General features: G+C 42.5%; 1 pseudogene; it reads left to right on the forward strand.

The window, feature by feature from the left end:
- LOC136474811 (putative laccase-9) overlaps positions 1–18,561 on the forward strand; it is a 136,743-nt pseudogene that overhangs the window by 20,139 nt on the left and 98,043 nt on the right.

The raw sequence follows: 18,561 nt of genomic DNA on the forward strand, positions 1-18,561 counted from the left end.
AAATAGCAATGAGTGCCCAAAGGCAGGCATCAGATCCAGGAATCAACATTAATATTAGCCCCCCTGATCAGTTGAAAAGCAGTTGCGCTTCCACGGAGTTGCCAAATCAAGATGACGCAATGCTACATTTCCCCGTGGATGACATCACTGCACCGTTTACATCATGTGAGCTACATATTCCAAAAGAGAATGCCACAATCATGGTGGCTCTTGGTTTTTTTCTCCTCCAGATCCTACCAAGAATCCATAGGGCAATAATACCACCTGGATATGTTAGCGTCTCAGTGGATAGAGTTAACAAAGGTTTTAGTGATCTGGCTCTTGACATTCTAGGGGATGATGGGGAGAAGACTCTAGGAGAAGCAGAGAAGACATTCATACTATGGTGCAAGTGCTACATCATTATTCTCGGGGTCTCTAGTCCACCGCTGCTTCCTCAATTGCCAGACAATAGGTGTGGACAAAAGTGAACGAAAATTTTTTCACTAATTTTCTATTGACATGCATGATTAAAAATAACAATTTCTTATACCTAATTATTCTTTTTTGTACTCACACAGCAGGGTCTCTGCCAACCTAAGTCCAATTATTCAATCTCCAGATCATCATAGTGCTCTGGGCAATCAGGTGGCAACGCCGCCACTGCCGCCACCTCCAAGGAGGTCTCCAACGCCTCCAAGGAGGTCTCCAACGGCTTCCCCGCCTCCCTTGATGACTAAAAAGAAGCCAGCTCCTAAGAGGTCCGCCCCGCAAACAAAGCCGTTGGCCCACCAGCTGGCAAAGAAGAAAGCCTCATCTAATCCAGTTATTCCCCAAAAACTATCTTATGAGAAAAGTGAAAAGGAATTAAATGCTATAGTACAAAAAGATGTGGACAGTTTCTTCAAAAAAGTGAAAAAGCAATGAGAAGCGAGGGAGAACCCAGAGAAACCGTACTTCTACCTACCTCCAGATCTTCTAAGAAAGAAGGTGGACCAGAAAAAGCGGGAATCTCAAAAGACCCTGCCAAAATCGGACTATGACCGCTCTCTCACCAAGTCATTTGAGGCGGCACAGAAAAAGACTAGACCAGGTGAAAGCTCTAGTTTGGTTTTGGTCAATTGATGAAACCCTAAGTGCTAACCTAGTTTATCAAGATGATCATGAGATAGGTAGCACTACTCTAAGTGATGAAGCAATGACGAAGATCATGACATTGGTGATGATCAAATGCTTGAACTTGGAAAAGAAGAAAGAGAAAAACAAAAGGCTCAAGGCAAAGGTATAAAATGTAGGAGCCATTTTGTTTTAGTGATCAAGACACTTAGTGAGTGTGATCACATTTAGGATTGATAGCCGTACTATTAAGAGGAGTGAAACTCGTATCGAAATGCGGTTATCAAAGTGCCGCTAGATGCTCTAATCCATTGCATATGGATTTAGGATCTAGTGGAGTGCTAACACCCTTGAAAATGTTTGTGAAAATATGCTAACACTTGTGCACAAGGTGATACACTTGGTGATTGGCACACTTGAGCAAGGGTGAAGAAGTTTGAAGTGAAATGGAGTTGGTCGCAATGATGCTGGCGTCGATCAACTGACCGGACGCTGGATCACCCAGCGACCGGACACTGAAGGGCTGTGTCCGGTCGAGTTGTCAGATGGCACAGTGATTAGGGATAAGCACCGGACGCTGGTCTATGTCCGGTCAAGCATGACCGGACGTGTCCGGTCGACAAAAGACGGTTTTTGGAGCTCATTGGAAACGACCGGACACTGGGGTCTGAGCGTCCGGTCACTTGTGCTGGAGCGTCCGGTCGCTACTTAGCTATTGCGATCGGGTGGTTCCTGTTGAATGGACAATGACACGTGGCTTACATCGGTTGACCGGACGCTAGGTCTAGGGTCCGGTCAGTCTGACCGGAGCGTCTGGTCAGCCCGCTGTGTGCCCAGTGAAGGGGTACAACGGCTCTATTTCTTAGGGGCTTCTATTTAAGCCCCATGGCCGTTTGAAGCTCACGAACTTGCACATTTTCATTGGCATAGCAACCTTGTGAGCTTAGCTAAAGCCCTCCCACTCATCTCCATCATTAATTCATCATCTTTGTGAGATTGGGAGAGAATCCAAGTGCATTGCTTGAGTGATTGCATCTAGAGGCACTTGGTATTCGTGTTGTGCTGTGGATTTCGCTTGTTACTCTTGGTGGTTGCCACCACCTAGATGGCTCGGTGCAGCGGTGGGGGATCGGCACGAGTTGGTGATTGTTCGTGGCCGTCTCCGGTGATTGTGAGGGGAGTTGTACCTTCCCTAGCGGTGTGCCGAAAGGTAACTCTAGTAAATTGCTCGTGTCATTGAGTTACCTCACTTGAGGGTAGGTTCTTGTAGTGTCCAATTGTGTGGACGAGGTTTGTGAAACACCTCTTAGCCACCGAACCATCAAGTGTTGGTCGACACAACGGGGACTAGCGTGTTGGCAAGCACCTGAACCTCGAGGGAAAAATCGGTTGTCTCTTGTCATTTATATTCTCCTGGTGATTGGCTTAATCTTCATCTTGTGATTGGTTCACCCCCTACACGGTGGTATAATCACCCTACTCACTTATTTACATTCTTGCAAACTAGTTGATACAAGCTCTTTAGTGTAATTAGAATTGAGAGCTTGCTTTATTATTTACATTCATCTAGTTGAGCTCTTTAGAGTAGCAAGATTGAGAGCTCTTAGTGAGTAGTTACATAGCAAGTTTGGGTGCCTAAGTAATCATTGCAACTAGAATTGTTGGATAGTTGGCTTGCAACCCTTATAGAGCTAGAGCGAGTTTGCATTACGCTATTTATCATACTAATCAAATTGCTCTAGTTGATTTGTAGATTTTTAAATAGGCTATTCACCCCCCTCTAGCCATATTAGGACCTTTCAAGTGGTATCGGAGCTGTGGTCACCGTTTGATTGAAGGCTTAACAACCTTGGTGTCAAATTATGGCTCAAGTTGTGTTCAACCATGTGGGGGGCAAACCACCGTTTTTTGATGGCACAAGCTATGGTTATTGGAAGAGAAAGATAAGGGTGTATCTTGGTTCAATCAATGATCAAGTATGGGATGTAACCGAGAATGATTATGCTATCATTGATCCCAACAATCCCACCAACCAAGATAAGTCCAACAAGCAATGCAATACAATGGCTCTCAACACCTTATATAATGCCATTGATCCAAAGGTGTTTGAGCAAATCAAGGATTGTGAAAGAGCAAATGAAGTGTGGAGGAGATTGGAGGAAACATATGAGGGCACACCGGTGGTGAAGAGTGCCAAGTTGTATATTCTCAAGGACAAGTTGACAAGCTTCAAGATGATGGAAGATGAGAGCATTCCGGAGATGTTCCATTGATTACAAATGATTATCAATGACTTGAAGGCTTTGGGAGAGAAGATCAAGGATGATGATGTCTCTCATCGATTCTTGATGTGCCTACCTCCAAGGTTTGAGATGTTGAGATTTCTTATCATAAGAGGAGGATTAAAGGATATTACCCCCAACCAAGTACTAGGTGATGTCATGACACAAGAGACATACCGTGTGGAAAGGGAGGGGGATGACAAGGATGACAAGAAGGAAGAAGAAGACAAGAAGAAGAAAAGCATAGCATTCAAGGTTAGCTCATCATCATCAAAGAACAAGGGCAAGTCCAAGAAAGAATCAAGTGATGATGATGATTTTAGTGATATTGATGATGAAGCTATGGCTCTCTTTGTGCGCAAGATGGGAAAATTCATGAAGAAGAAGGGCTATGGTGCAAGAAAGAGAAGAGATCACACCAAGAAGAAAGAGTATGTGAGAAGATGCTACAATTACAAGAGCCCCGATCATGTAGTAGCAAATTGTCCATATAATAGTGACAATGATGAGGATGAGAAGAAGAAGCACAAGGAGGATAAGAAAGAAAAGAAGGAGAAGAAGGAGAAGAGAATGACCTTCCAAAAGAAGAAGAAGGGTGGAGGCTATGTTGTCACTTGGGATAGTGATGGCTCTTTGGATAGTGATGACTCTAGTGATGATGGCAAGAAGTCTATTAAGAGAGCACTAGCAAGCATCGCCATCAACAAGAAGCTCTCCATCTTCGACACTCCATCGACATGTCTCATGGCAAAGCCTACCAAGGTAAAATATGATGAGTGATAATGATGAATGTGAAAGTGACTCTTGTAGGAATGATAATGATGATGATGATGAGGAGGAGGAGTACTCCAAGGAGGAGCTCTTGGACATGTGTGAGCAAGTGCATGCTTGCAATGAGATGAAGAGAAAGGAGTGCAAAGAATTGCGTAAGAAAGTAAAATTTCTTGAGCAATCCTTTGATGAGCTCAATGTCACTCATGAGGGGCTAATGGATGCCCATGAGAAGCTTGGCAAAGCTCACTGTAAGCTTGAAAAGGCTCACTCCTCTCTCATTGAGCAAGTCAAGAAGGAGGAAGCCGAGAAGGAGCAAGTGATAGTAACATGTGATGTGGGACTAACATGTGATCTTATTCGATGAATCTTTTCATGAACCCATTATTGTTGCTCCTACAAACACTTCTTGTAGCACAACCATTACCACTCCACCTATGAATGAAACATCACTAATGGTGGAAAATGAAACCCTCAAGAAGGAGGTGAATGAGCTCACTCGTGCCTTAGGAAATGCCTATGGTGGAGAAGCCCACTTGCTAAAGTGCTTAGGTAGCCAAAGGTTTTCTCTCAACAAAGAGGGATTAGGCTATACCCCAAGAAAGGCAAAGCGGCCTTTGTCACTCCCAAAGCTAGCTTTGTGAAGGGCAATGGTCAGTTTTGCAAAAGATGCAAGCAAGTTGGGCATATAGAGCAAAATTGCAAGACTAACAAGAATAAGCTACCTAATGTATCCTCAATCAAATTTGATTCTTGTTACATGCTTTATAAGGGTGCCAATGGTGTGAAGGCTAAGTTCATAGGTACACCAATTGTGGGCCCAAAGAAGAAAGCCATTTGGGTACCAAAGACCTTGATGACTAACCTACAAGGATCCAAGCAAGTTTGGGTACCTAAAAAGAATTGATCTTCTTTTGTAGGTAAATTATAAAGCCGGAGGAAGGCATTGGGTGCTTGATAGTGGGTGCACACAACACATGACCGGTGATCCAAGAATGTTCAATTCAATCAATGAAAATAAGAGCAATGGGATTGATAGTATCACATTTGGTGACAATGGCAAAGGCAAGGTCAAAGGGCTTGGTAAGATTGCAATATCCAACGATTTGGTGTGGATGATATAGATATCATAAGTGTAGATGGCTCTAACTTGATATTCAAAGGATTTAGATATGAGAATCTATACTTAGTTGATTTCAATGCTAGAGAAGCTCAATTGTCAACATGTTTGATCACTAAGTCTAGCATGGGTTGGTTGTGGCATAGAAGGTTTGGTCATGTTGGAATGAAACAATTAAACAAATTGATTAAGCATGACTTAGTTAGAGGCTTGAAAGATGTCACATTTAAGAAAGATAAGCTATGTAGTGCATGTCAAGCCAGAAAGCAAGTTGGTAACACACATCCTAAAAAGAGCGTGATGAGCACATCTAAGGCATTTGAGTTGATGCACATGGACTTGTTTAGACCAACCACATACACTAGCATTGATGGAAACAAATATGGATTTGTGATTATGGATGATTTCACTAGAATACACATGGGTATTCTTTCTAGTGGACAAGAGTGATGTGTTTGCAATATTCAAATCATTTGTCAAGGGCATTCACAATGAGTTTGAAACAACCATCAAGAAAGTTAGAAGTGACAATGGAAGTGAGTTCAAGAACACTAGAATTGATGAGTTATGTGATGAATTTGGAATTAGACATCAATTCTCGACCAAGTATACTCCTCAATCAAATGGGCTAGTTGAAAGAAAGAATACAACCTTATGAGCTTTTGAATGGAAGAAAACCAAACATAGCATACTTTTGGGTATTTGGTTGTAAATGCTACATATTGAAGAAAGGCACTAGATTGAGCAAGTTTGAAAAGAAATGTGATGAAGGTTTTTTGCTTGGTTACTCCACTACTAGCAAGGCTTATAGAGTTTGGAATTTGGCTAGTGGTACTCTTGAGGAGGTTCATGATGTGGAGTTTGATGAAACAAATGGTTCCCAAGAGGAAGATGAGAATCTAGATGATGTAAGAGGCACTCAATTGGTTAATGCAATGAAGAACATGGACATTGGTGAGTTAAGGCCTAGAGAGGTGATTGGTGTTGAAGATGACAAGAATCAAGTGCTCTCTAACTCAAATGTGCAAGCTAGTGGTTCTCATAATCAAATTCAAGCAAACACTAGTAATGGCAATGTGCAAGATCAACAAATGGCTAGTTCATCATCTCAACCAAGTGATCAATCAAATGCTAGCAATCAAGTGCAAGTGCTTCAACCAACCAATGTTGCAAGAGATCATAAATTAGACACTATCATTAGTGATATTTCAAGAGGTGTGCAAACAAGATCAAGTTTGGCCTCATTTTGTGAGCATTTCTCATTTGTGTCATCCATTGAACCTAAGAAGATAGATGAAGCCTTGAGGGATGTTGATTGAATCAATGCTATGCATGAAGAGCTAAACAACTTCACAAGAAACCAAGTATGAGATTTAGTTGAGAGGCCTAAGGATCATAATGTGATTGGAACTAAGTGGGTCTTTTGGAACAAGCAAGATCAAGATGGGATAGTAATAAGGAACAAAGCAAGATTAGTGGCTCAAGGTTACACTCAAGTTGAAGGTCTTGACTTTGGAGAAACATATGCCCCGGTTGCAAGATTGGAAGCAATTAGGATCTTGTTAGCCTATGCTTGTGCCCACAACATCAAGTTGTACCAAATGGATGTGAAAAGTGCATTTCTCAATGGGTACATCAATGAGCTTGTGTATGTTGAGCAACCTCCCGGTTTTGAAGATGAGAAGAAACCCAACCATGTTTACAAGTTGAGAAAGGCTTTGTATGGATTGAAACAAGCACCTCGAGCATGGTATGAGAGATTGAGGGATTTCCTACTCTCTAAGGGATTCAAGATGGGAAAGGTTGACACCACTCTCTTCACCAAAAAGCTTGGAAATGACTTGTTTGTAATGCAAATCTATGTTGATGATATCATCTTTGGATCAACAAATCAAGAATTTTGTGAGGAGTTTGGAAAAATGATGGCTAGTGAGTTTGAGATGACTATGATTGGAGAGCTTAGTTACTTCCTTGGTCTTCAAATCAAGCAAATAAAGAATGGCACATTTGTGAGTCAAGGCAAGTATATCAAGGACATGCTCAAGAAGTTTGAAATGGATGAGAGTAAAGCTATTAGTACACCAATAGGGACAAGTGGAAGCTTGGAAGTGATGCTAGTGGCAACATGGTGGATCAAAAGATGTATCAGTCCATGATTGGAAGTCTACTCTATATGACCGCATCAAGGCCGGATGTGATGTTTAGTGTATGCATGTGTGCTAGATTTTAAGCCTCACCAAGAGAAAGTCATTTGAAGGCAACTAAGAGAATATTGAGGTACTTGAAGCATACATAACATGTTGAATTATGGTATCCTAAAGGAGTAAGATTTGAGTTGATTGGATATTCGGACTCCGATTATGCGGGATGCAAAGTTGAGAGAAAGAGCACATCGGCCACATGTCAACTATTGGGAAGATCACTTGTGTCTTGGTCATCAAAGAAGCAAAATAGTGTAGCACTTTTAACCACCGAAGCGGAGTACATTTCGGCCGGTAGTTGTTGTGCTCAATTACTTTGGATGAAGGCTACTTTGAGTGACTTTGGAATCAAGTTCAAGCAAGTGCCATTGCTATATGACAATGAGAGTGCCGTAAAGCTCACCAACAACCCGGTTCAACACTCAAGAACAAAGCATATTGATGTCTGCCATCATTTCATAAGAGATCACCAACAAAAAGGGGACATTTGCATAGAGAGTGTGGGCACCGAAGATCAACTTGCTGACATATTCACCAAGCCACTTGATGAGAAGAGGTTTTGCAAGCTAAGGAATGAATTGAACATGCATGACTTCTCCAATATGTGTTGATGCACCCCCACTATTTGACATGCCTCTCCTTCGAGCAAAGCAAGGTAAAGATTGATTGACATGTCATCCATCCATTGCTAAGGACTTGTTTAGTGCATCTAGTCATTCCTATCATGTCCTAGGCCCATTCATGAAAATCAAATGAGTTTGATGCTTGTATGGTACCACTATTGCTTGTATGTTTGAAATGATCTAGTGGTAGCATATGACATGTTTGTGGGCTTGTAAACCTAGTGTTTGATTTAGAAAATGAGCTATAAGTGTTTAACTCAACATGGTACAAGATAACCCTTATTTGGAGGTGTGAAAAAGCTTGTCCTTGGATCAAACCGAGTTAAATATCTTTTGCAAGTAATCTAGATTGAACCAAATTAGGAAAATGATCCTCATTTCACATGATTTCACCCCAACCTATCTATAATTTGAGCTCACCTTTTGTGCTAATTATTGACAAAGAGGGAGAGAAACAAAGATATGAGTGATAGGGGAGTGAGTATTTGACATAGGGGGAGAGATATGATAAAGGAAATGGATCAATTAAAATTTTGAGCACACAAGTAGGGGGAGCAAGCTCATGAACTTGTATGGTGCATTTGAATGTGCATTACATATGTTTGCTTGCATGGCATAAGTTTTTAAAATTCAATATCCATGCCTGTGTGGTGTATGCTAGTTGTAGGTTTGAATGTTGAAATGAAAAACTAGCATGCAAAGGCTAAAGTAACTGGACCTATGATCATCTTATAAAAAACTAGACCCTTGCTTCTAAATGTTGATCTCACGGGGTATTCTAGTTTTTGTGTATGTCTAGTTACTAATGGTGTTAAGGATGGTATATTGGTGCACTCTGATTGGTATCACGCTTCAAAGGTCCATCTCTTATACCTTAGCATCATTTGGTAGAAATTGACTCCTATATTTCCTATCTAAGCATATGTGCAAGCTACAATCCAAACTCTTAGCACATATGTAGGGGGAGCAATTACTACCATTTGGAGTTCATGAAACTTGTCCATACTCTTTTACACATGGTAAATATGCTTGGGCAAGCAACATGGATTCAAATGAACTTTAATTCATATCTTTATATAAGGGTTGTCATCAATTACCAAAAAGAGGGAGATTGAAAGCTCTAGTTTGGTTTTGGTCAATTGATGAAACCCTAAGTGCTAACCTAGTTTATCAAGATGATCATGAGATAGGTAGCACTACTCCAAGTGATGAAGCAATGACGAAGATCATGACATTGGTGATGATCAAATGCTTGAACTTGGAAAAGAAGAAAGAGAAAAACAAAAGGCTCAAGGCAAAGGTATAAAATGTAGGAGCCATTTTGTTTTAGTGATCAAGACACTTAGCGAGTGTGATCACATTTAGGATTGATAGCCGTACTATTAAGAGGAGTGAAACTCATATCGAAATGCGGTTATCAAAGTGCCGCTAGATGCTCTAATTCATTGCATATGCATTTAGGATCTAGTGGAGTGCTAACACCCTTGAAAATGTTTGTGAAAATATGCTAACACTTGTGCACAAGGTGATACACTTGGTGATTGGCACACTTGAGCAAGAGTGAAGAAGTTTGAAGTGAAATGGAGTTGGTCACAATGATGCTGGCGTTGGTCAACTAACCAGACACTGGATCACCCAGCGACCGGACACTAAAGGGCTACGTCCGGTCGAGTTGTCAGATGGCACAGTGACTAGGGATAAGCACCGAACGTTGGTCTGTGTCCGGTCAAGCATGACCGGATGCGTCCGGTCGGCAAAAGATGATTTTTGGAGCTCACTGGAAACGACCGGACACTAGGGTTTGAGCGTCCGGTCACTTGTGTCGGAGCGTCCGGTCGCTACTTAGCTGTTGCGATCGGGTGGTTCCTGTTGAATGGACAATGACACGTGGCTTACATCGGTTGACTGGACGCTGGGTCTAGGGTCTGGTCAGTCTGACCAGAGCGTCTGGTCAGCCCACTATGTGCCCAGTGAAGGGGTACAATGGCTCTATTTCTTGGGGGCTTCTATTTAAGCCCCATGGCCGGTTGAAGCTCATGAACTTGCACATTTTGATTGACATAGCAACCTTGTGAGCTTAGCTAAAGCCCTCCCACTCATCTCCATCATTGATTCATCATCTTTGTGAGATTGGGAGAGAATCCAAGTGCATTGCTTGAGTGATTGCATCTAGAGGCACTTGGTATTCGTGTTGCGCTGCGGATTTTGCTTGTTACTCTTGGTGGTTGCCACCACCTAGACGGCTCGGTGCAGCAATGGAGGATCAGCATGAGTTGGTGATTGTTCGTGGCCGTCTCCGGTGATTGTGAGGGGAGTTGTACCTTCCCCGGTGGAGTGCCGAAAGGTAACTCTAGTAAATTGCTCGTGTCATTGAGTTACCTCACTTGAGGGTAGGTTCTTGTGGTGTCCAATCGTGTGGACGAGGTTTGTAAAACACCTCTTAGCCACCGAACCACCAAGTGTTGGTCGACACAACAGGGACTAGCGTGTTGGCAAGCACGTGAACCTCGGGGGAAAATCAGTTGTCTCTTGTCATTTGCATTCTCCCGGTGATTGGCTTAATCTTCATCTTGTGATTGGTTCATCCCCTACACGGCGGTTTAATCACCCTACTCACTTATTTACATTCTTGCAAACTAGTTGATACAAGCTCTTTAGTGTAATTAGAATTTAGAGCTTGCTTTATTATTTACATTCATCTAGTTGAGCTCTTTAGAGTAGCAAGATTGAGAGCTCTTAGTGAGTAGTTACATAGCAAGTTTGGGTGCCTAAGTAATCATTGCAACTAGAATTGTTGGATAGGTGGCTTGCAACCCTTGTAGAGCTAGAGCGAGTTTGCATTACACTATTTGTCATACTAATCAAATTGCTCTAGTTGATTTGTAGATTTTTAAATAGGCTATTCACCCCCCCTCTAGCCATATTAGGACCTTTCACCAGGAAAAGGTGTTGCACAACTCGGACAACAATCGCAACAATCAGTCCCCCCTCTTGTCGTTCGTAATGAATATGGTTCGAACTTAGACTTAGACGTCGATTTTGAGGAGCTGGCTCGGTTTTACAAGGAAACTGGTTTGGACCTTGCCCAAGTGCTCGCTGAAGGACCATCTGCTCCGAAAGTGGATCCTTGGAAGAAATTTGAACATGGAAAGAGTCTATACAACCCTGAGGCCTTAGGTGAACTGGGTACGTAAATGTACCTGCTAAACAAGTGGTACATGGCGGCGTGTGAACGGGGAGAGGCCTTTGTTCCTATCAGAGTTAGAAACTAACATTACTTCCGTGGCGATGACGTTATATATGTCGAGTTTGTAGAATTACACCAACTATGCCACCTGAACTTTCTCGACAAAAGTCTCATTAGCTGCTATTGTCTGTAAGTGTGATTATTTTCTACTATTAAAGTGTATATATAAAGCTACATGTATATATATAAATTATATATCCTCACACTATATTTTTATATATGCATATATGAGATGACAGAACTCAGAAAGAGAAAGGATAATGATGTTGGTTTCATTGATCCAAATGTCGTATTCAAACACCCTAACCCCTGCCTCAATGAAAAGCTGAACTCGAGAAAAATCTCATGAGGTTCTTAGTGAACCAACAAAACAAGGACATACTCTTCCCCTACAACTTCAAGTGAGTGTTAAATAATTAATGTCAATCATATGGACATTTGTTCAATTAGTTCAATTATTTGCTTACTAGCTAAGCTATCTCCCAAATATATATATATATATATATATATATATGGGAGATAGCTTAGCTAGTAAGACTCTAGTTAATGTCGATCATATTTGTGTATAAAAACATATGCAGCAATCACTGGATATTGATGGTCATCGATATGGCTAATAGTCGGTTGAGCATCTTAGACTCGTTAAGAAAAGACCAAACAGAGTACCAAGACATGATAGATATTATCCAAGGGTAATTTGGTCTCTCTAGCAACTATATATACCCCGATCTCTTAACTACAACAATTATTAAAGGCCAAATTAATTTTTTATTTTATTGGGCGTAGTGTTTGGAAAAGTTTCATTGAGGAACACCACATGAAATATTGCAAAGTGCCAATGGATGTAATCGCACACAAAGTAAGTACTAGCTACATTTATATATATCTATATATATATATATAATTCAATTAACATCAGGCATGCTTTCAATTCATCGGATCTTTTTTCTCGTAAAAGTGGGTTCTGAGGCAAGAACAGGGGAACAACTACTGCGGATACTATGTTTGCGAGTTCATTATGGCGTACACAAAAAGAACTCCTGAAGAGATCCTCAAAGTACGTTATATAAATATATTCATATATTCACAATTTCTTTTGTTGCTCATATATATAAGTAATCACGTGACCAACACATATATATATATATATATTAATACTTTTCCTTTAACTTTTATTGAAGACTCTATGGTTGAAGGAAAAAGTCATACGATATGACCAACTGAAAGCAATTCAAGAGACCATAGCAGGATTTCTTAATGACTAGGTCCTCAACCCCGTCGGCGAGTTCTACAATGACGTCAACGAAATATGGAAGCCAAACCAGATGGAGTGAATTTGTTATCCCAAGAATATGATAGAATATTCAGTGCAAGCTTTATTTGTAATATATATATATACACATATTATATGTACATAAAATAACATACAATATATGTATATGCATGTAATATATACGTTAGTTTCATACTTTAGTTTGTACAAAATGTTCGAACATTATAAACGTGTAGAATACGTATATTACTAGCAGCGTAGAATGTGTATTCGAAAACCTATTCGAAAACCAAAACAAATCATCAATTGAAAATAGAAACAAAAAAAAGAAAAAAAAGGAAACCTTTAGTCCCGGTTGGTAATATACCAACCGAGACTAAAGGGCCGCCTTACGTGGCCAGGCCGGGAGGCCTCTTTAGTCCCGGTTGGCCTTACCAACCGGGACTAAAGGTGCACCTTTAGTCCCGGGTGAGAAACCGGGACTAAAGGAAGGGCCCTTTAGTCCTAGATTCGTGCTCCCGGTTGGGAAACCGGGACTGAAGGGGTTTCCCAACCAGAAGTAAAGCCCATTTCTGTACTAGTGTATGGTCCTACACATAGATAGTGGTTTCTGTGAGATCTCTCTATTAGTACAGATCTTAGGCTGAAAACAATAAACTACACCTAGAGACACAAATAAAAGTAATGGAATAGATGGGATGGTTTGGGCAGCCTCCCCTCTTATTTATAGAGCTATTACACAATCCTAAACTTGTCATTAGATACTTTGCCTGAACCACTTAACCCTAGGGGCAAAATGGTCTAAGTGGAGATCCATGCATCCAACGGTCACAAGCCCTTCATGAAGTAGCTTCTCCTCGACATGAACTCTCTAATGACGCCACGTGCCACCCTAAACTCTACTCTCTAGTTTTGAGGCCCAAACCAGGCAATTCGTATGTCCATAGTGTTGAGGACAAAACCGCCAAACCCAGCTAGAGTAGTGTATCCGCTACGCTCCTCCATGATCTTGATGTGTGTTACCACTTGTCCTCAACTGCCCTATCACCATGTCCCTACACCTCTCTTCACTTGGTCGACCGTTGTCTTGACTTGCTCAACAATGTCTACTCCTCCACATGTACACTTGCTTGTCAATGTCTCCAAGTGTCACCTACCCACAGTCAGTCTTCTAGCCCTTGGTCCCTTAGTCCAAGCCTCCACGCCCGTCCTTCACCGCTCCTAGTCCATCGGCACGAACTCTCTTGGCCTTTTTCATTTTCATTGACCGTCTTAGTGTGCCACACCCATGCACCACAAGGCAAGAGGCATGTTTCACAAACACCACACTCACGCAATGGTTAGTCACCAAACTCAACCAAAGCTTTATCATCTCTTGATAATGACTCATCATCAACACACACATGGGCACATCTCAACCATGTGTTCTGTTGACACCTGTGGAGGCACATAGAGACAAAATCTGCAAGCGCACGGGTATTGAAGTAGTTTTCACCCAGAGTATTATCGAGTATTGTATCCATGGGGAAACGTGTGTGTTGTCTAACAACTAGTTTGTCTAGGGATAGCAATCAAGGTTTAAGGTATGAGTAGAGAGGATTCCTATGGTTATGACCCTATGCAAAGCAAGGCTTATGATTTTAGTGTTCACTTCAGGACGCCGCTTAGACGGTAAAGCACCACTAATATATAACCCTACTGACACGACTACGGTCCTACTAATTTAAGAACCTGCTCAATTCAGCGTGAACTACAAAGAATATATGGGGTTGTGACCTCCCGCTGCAACCACACAACCAAGAAGCAGTGAGCAAAAATAGGTAGCCAATAGCCTAAGCACCACGCTTATGCTAACGATTACTACTCTAATCCAAAGATCAAACAAGAACTAGAGCACTCAGAAGAACTGTGAACCTGTGAACAAAAGAGCACAAAACTTACTTTAAACAGAAATCAATTACCCGAAGTATCTCAGATGTAGACTTGGAGAAGCCTAGATCCACCAAAGTTCAAGTCGTAGAGGTAGCACCGACAGGCCGGTGCTTCCCCCAAACTCTTCCCTTACTCTCTAGCTCACTATTTCTATTTACAAGACTAGATCCTTTAGAGGACTAATCTTCTCTTGAGAGCTGGCTCTGATCCTAATGAGGAGGATATGAATTAGAGTTTCAGGATGGTCTCAGGGAGGGGGCTACAAGGCCATATATATAGGGAGTAGCGTCAATTCTGGACCCTCGGATCAAACCGACTTAAGTAAACGACGTAGATGCGATCTTCAAGACGGTGGAGAACCATCATTCGAAGAAGACACTGAACCATGGGTCCCATAGGCCGACCGGTCTATAGGTGGGATCGATCAGCCCTACTTGGTAGCCCCTCGTGGTCTTGTTCAGGTGTGGTGTCCTCTGGTGTCCTTTGTAACCTTCTAGAGTTATTTACGCCATGGTTAAGCGCGATTTACTTTGACGAATAGGTCCACCTTGATGGTTTTCTGGATAAACCCTGCTGAAAACACAGATTCACCAAAACTCGTGGAATTTATTAGTTTAAACCCTTAGACCTATGTTTGATGATGGAATTAAGTATATATGTAGTGGTTTATGATTGATGTTAACAAAGTCAACATGTTCTCACCGTCATTCTTGTTCCCTTGGTCTAGAGGCAAACACATGTCGTCTATAGACTGGACTTCAAACCCCTAGAATCACGGGCCAAAGGATCCCTCGGGCCCTTTGTGGGGTTGATTTGTCAGCAAGCAGGCTGATTTTTTTGCACGTGCCCTTCCCGTAACATGGAGTATTGTGATATTTTTTCGATTCCTGCTCCGGTTGAGGAGTTAATGCATGTGGCGTGACATGCTCCTTTTCGGGCAAACCAGCCACCACATGGCATCGATCCGTGTTGCCTGCAGCCATGGCATTTTTAACATGCGGATCCAGGCTACCGAGCCTGTCATGGAAGATTCAAGGGGGCACGGACCCTCGATCTGCATGAGGGCACACATGGGCTGCGTTAGGAGACTGGCACTGTAGATTCATCACATTGTGGCGCTGGTTATGGGGTTGGACGCGATGGTTTAGGGACTCCCATCAGGCTTTCCATAATGGTGAGCGATTGCCCTCATGCGGTCAGGGTTGTTCGGGTCAACAGTGTGAATAGGGTCTGGCCCTTCAGGGGTTGAGGGGGGCAAACGGATGACCCGCTGCTCACGATCGATTGGACAGTCGCTGTCATTTTGGATATTTATTGCCTCAGCCTATAAATAGCCCCATCGGCGGAGAGGATTCACAAGAGGAAGGCAAACACCCTTCAAAAGCTTCTCGTCTAGTTCCAGTTGCAATGGGAGGAAGGCCGGAGTGGGGCGGCGCCTCCCACATGAATCTTCATAGCGGTGACGGTGAAAGGCCCTAGTTTAATTTGGTTTTGGTGATTAAGTGACAACTTAGGTGGACTTACATGTGTTTGATGTGTAGTACATAGGTACACTAGTGTGAGCAACACTTAAAGCCATGGTGGAGAGGTGGCTTGGTTTTGTTGCAAGTTCTCGACTAGTGCTTTGGAGAGGCTCATTGCATATGAGACATGACGTGGTGTCATGTGGCTCGTTGGAGAAGATCAAGTGACATGGCTTGGCTACGAAGGACTAGGTTACTAGGGTGAAGGACAAGTTAGAGGCTCGGGTGCGACGGACCGCGTGGCGGTGAAGTTAGAGCAAGGACTTGTTGCTGATAGACCAGGTGCAACGGTGAAGAGCAAGCAAAGTTGTGATCGATGAACCAATAAGGCCACATAATGACATGAAGTGGATCATATCATCTACAAGGTATCAAGCCATGGAAGACTTGTGATGATTACAAGTGGCTTGATGGAGGTTGGATGCTTGTGTGGCATCATTGAGGATGGAGATGAAATGGAATGCACAAGGCAAAGATATATTTGTATGACATTTGATTCCATGGTCTAAGGTTGAGGAGAGAAGTGCTTGACTGGGTTTATGATAGTCATACTATCAAGAGGGTTTTTCTTGTGCGATAAAAGGTTATCTAGTGCCACTAGGTGAGATCTAACTCGCATTACATTTAGACCGAGTGGCGTCGAAAAGAGCAACTGAAAATCTTTGAGAAATGTTTGTGAAAGGCCAACTCACATGTACAAGTTGGTGGAAGACTTGGGGAGTTAGCACATTTAGAAAAGGGTTTGAGACGTGGAGTGAAGTGTCGTTTAATTTCTGCACTCACCGGAGATGTCCTGTGTGGCACCGAAGTGCACACCGGAGTTCTCGGGTAGTGGCGGCTGGTGGTAGTATTCAGAAGCACACACAGTGGCTTCCGGTGTGCACCGGACGTGCATCACTGGAGAGGTCCAGTGCAAAAGTAACAGAGCGCAGGAAGTTCAAATCTGGCCACCGGAGCTACTATTTAGTGAGACCACCGGAGGTCCCACTGGATAGGAGTTCCAAAGAGGTTGTTGGCGTGCGGTTGAAGAAGTTGCACACACCGTTGTTGTCTGGTGGTCACCGGACTTGTGCACCGGATGGTGAACAGTGCCAACAAATAGTTTCAGAGACATTGGAAGTCGACTGTTAGGGGCATCCGGTGAGATGTATGTCCGGTGCACAAGCAGAAAGTGCAGCTTTTAGGCAACGACTAGTTTGGCTAGTTTGGCTTGGTGGGCTATATATATGTGGGTTGCCCGGCCATTTGAGGTTGTTGTGGATATTTTCGCCAAGAATGAATGGACAAACAATAATAGAATTTGTTTTTGATTTTCCCTACAATTTGGTATTCTCTTATCCATTCGATTGTAATCAACAAATTGATTGTGTGCGTTCGCAGAGGTTGGAACATTTTTTTTCAAAAAAAAAATCTAAACCTAAGTGATGAGTTTTGAGAAAGCTACGCATATCACTTTTGTATATCAGATAGGAATATTAGCTTTGGAGACAAACCTCTTGTTTCTCCGCCGAACGTGGTGAACTGCCGCGCGGATCGCAGGACACTAGCGTGAGGAAACCCTGAAGCCGCCGCTGCTGCTGGCCGGGCGGCCGGCCATAACCCCGGCGCTGACACCATCGTGCTGCTCCACCAGGTAACGGAACCGTTCCTCTGTCTCCCGCTTATGCGTTCAGATGTTGCGGTAGATCGATTTGCTGCAGAACCCAGCAATTGTGGATGTCGTCCTGCTGTCAGTGTTTTCCAAGAAGAAATGCTGCTTTCAGTGTTGCTGTACTGAATAGTTTCTCTTTGCAGTCAATTGGATATTAGCCAGGCTTTCAAGGTCCAGCACGGAGAACTCTTTAGGATTATAAAAAGCTGAGTTCATTAGAGAAGCTGAGGTAACTCCAATCACTTTGGTTTTGAAATGTATTGGGGAAGTCTGAGTTTATTTAAAAAGTGGTATAATTGATTCACTCAAGCTAACACACATGTATTCTGTTTACTGCACCGCATAGAAATATTGCACTACTCCTATCAATAAATGTGGTTTGTTAGCAGGGCCCTGCCATTTAATTTTTAAAAAAAATCAGAAGCACCTGTTGCACGCATCCTTTTCTATACCTGAATTACTGAACAATCTAACTGTACTGTTATTATTTAAAATTAAATGAATAGACTATGTTTACTTTATTAGATTGGAGAGTGGTTATGTTTCTGAAACAAATTTTACAGTGAGGGAACACTTGCACAATCTTGCGGCCCGGCTCTAGAGACTAGCCGGCTGAACTTCGCAATGTCTACGCCGGGAGATACACGTGATGCACTAAGCGACATCACCAACATCGCAGGTATGATTTCAATAAATATGTATACAACACTTTTGGGGTATCTGCTCTAATTTCCTATATATGTCCAAACGCCCACTTTATATGAGGCCTCACGAAAGAGGGAGGAAAGATACATGCAACAACGCAATCGTTGAGCTGAGATGGCCGACGAACAAAGGGAAGAG

This window comes from Miscanthus floridulus, chromosome 8 (genome assembly GCF_019320115.1).
Source record: "Miscanthus floridulus cultivar M001 chromosome 8, ASM1932011v1, whole genome shotgun sequence".
Classification (NCBI taxonomy): Eukaryota; Viridiplantae; Streptophyta; class Magnoliopsida; order Poales; family Poaceae; genus Miscanthus; species Miscanthus floridulus.